This window comes from Gorilla gorilla, chromosome 5 (genome assembly GCF_029281585.2).
Source record: "Gorilla gorilla gorilla isolate KB3781 chromosome 5, NHGRI_mGorGor1-v2.1_pri, whole genome shotgun sequence".
Lineage (NCBI taxonomy): Eukaryota > Metazoa > Chordata > Mammalia > Primates > Hominidae > Gorilla > Gorilla gorilla.
Window position 1 is genome coordinate 125047010 of NC_073229.2, and position 2362 is coordinate 125049371.

The 2362-nt window shown below is 42.5% G+C and overlaps 1 pseudogene; it reads left to right on the forward strand.

Moving 5' to 3' along the window:
• Window positions 1-622: 622 nt before the first annotated feature.
• On the forward strand, window positions 623-2016 carry LOC101135302 (MAPK-interacting and spindle-stabilizing protein-like; annotated as a pseudogene).
• The last annotated feature ends 346 nt before the right edge of the window (window positions 2017-2362 follow it).

A 2362-nucleotide genomic window follows, 5' to 3' on the forward strand; every position in this document is an offset into this window, starting at 1 on the left:
TGAAATAAAAACTACAAGTCACAGTTGTCACTGGTTAATTTAACCTGGTGTCCAATTGGTTCCCTAAATGCCAGGTGATACCCCATGATAAATGTGGGTATACCTATGAACATATGTTAGTGTGTGTTCATGGGACCTAGGGAAAAGAAAATTGGAAGTAATTAGCTTCAAAACTAATGATTTTTATGTAGCCTTTAATATCTGAAACTAGATTTGACTTTCTTATACAAGCAAATAATCCACCAAAGTTTGGGGCTGAAATATATTTATCCTTAAAGCATTGTGTGAAAAGGGAAGAATCATTCCTTGCCAACTGTTGTCTTTCTATCATTCCTCCAAGAGATAAGTTAGGATATGAGACCCCAAACCAACAACTTAATAGAGTTTTCTTCTCATATAATAGGCTAGTGATGGGTACTCCTGAAATTGTGTAGTTGCTTTCTCAATTTAGTCATCCCGGGATGAGAGTACCTTCTTTCTTGTCACTTTGCCATTTCTAGAGTGTTGTTTTCATCTAATAGTTCAAAATGGCTCACAGTCATGATCATATATATTTCAAGCAGCAGTCTAAAGGAAGAGGAGAAGAAAAGGACATATCTTTGGGAACATGAGTTGAAAGTACACCTATCGAGGAGGAGCCACGCGCTGCTGGTGCTGCTGGTGCTGTTGCCGCCGCTGCTCTCGCTGCAGTCAGTCAGGCTGTGCCTGCTTCTTCAGGGCCCAGTCCCTTGGACACATCGCCGCTTGTAGACCCTCCTGCAGTCTCGGATATTGCTGGGAAAATGTCTGATGAATTTTCGTTGGCAGATGCACTACCTGAACACTCCCCTGCCAAAACCTCTGCTGTGAGCAATACAAAACCTGGCCAACCTCCTCAAAGCTGACCAGGCTCCAACCCTTGGAATAATCCGAGTGCTCCACCTTCGGTGCCATCTGGACTCCCACCAAGTGCAACACCCTCCACTGTGCCTTTTGGACCAGTACCAACAGGAATGTATCTCTCCGTGCCTCCCACCGGACCACCTCCAGGACCCCCAGCACCCTTTACTCCTTCTGAACCATCGTGCCCCCCACTTGGTGGTCCTTATCCAGCCTCAACTGTGCCAGGCCCTGGCCCATAGGGCCATATCCTAGACCAAATATGCCCTTTCCAGAGCTACCCAGACCATATGGTGCTACCCACAGATCCAGCTGCAGCTGGTCCTTTAGGTCCATGGGGATCCATGTCTTCTGGACCTTGGGCGCCAGGAATGGGAGGGCAGTATCCTACCCCTAATATGCCCTATCCATCTCCAGGGCCATATCCTGTTCCTCCTCCTCCCCAAGCCTCTGGGGCAGCACCACCTGTTCCATGGGGCACCGTTCCACTAGGAGCCTGGGGACCACCAGCACCATATCCTGCCCCTACAGGATCGTATCCCACACAAGGACTCTATCCTACTCCTAGTAATCCTTTCCAAGTGCCTTCAGGACCTTCTGGTACTCCACCGATGCCTGGTGGCCCCCATTCTTACCATTAAGTTAACAATGGACGAAGAGATGACGCTTTGCTTTTTGAAGTACGTATATATGCACATGAATGCATATATAAAAATTGCTGGTTTCACTATTAGAGGGCATTCATGAAAGAAAAACTCTTGCACCTCTCAGAGAAGATAACTGCCTCTTGTACTTGGATGTGTAGTACATCATATGTATACAATCAGATAAAAGCATAGAAGTAAATCATTCAGATGTGATTTTTATTTGGTTTTCATGGAAAGTTAAAGTGATAAAGTATATTCACTAGCTCTTTGACAGAATTTGTTTAAACTATGAAACTACACACTTAAAAATCTAAGATGTGGATTATTGTTAGAATCTGTGACTTCATTGGCAAATTACTTCAAGTATTTTTCTATAATCACTTTCCCCTTCTAAATAAATAAACTTTGAGAATAACCCATCATAATCCAAACAAGTGATGCCTCAACATTTTGAGCTGCTCTGTTGGACAAATAAACCTGGTCCTCTTGAGGTTATATTTTGGATATCATTTTTAAACTGTCAGTAATTATTGTCAGATGTGGAGTGCAATAGCCAGCCAGTGTTCATTTTTATCCTTGAGCTTTTAGTAAAAACTTCCTGGTTTTATTTTTAGTCATTGGGTCATACAGCCCTAAAGTCTGCTATTTATGGAAACTAACTTTTTTGTTTTTAATCCAGGCCAACATGTATGTAAATTAAATTTTTAGCTAATTGATTAAAAAAAAAGTACACCTATCACTTACAGTCACATTTTATTTACGAGACTTAAGTCACATGGTGACACCCAGTTGCAAGGAAAGCTAGAACATACAGTCCTCATTTTAAGCAACTATAT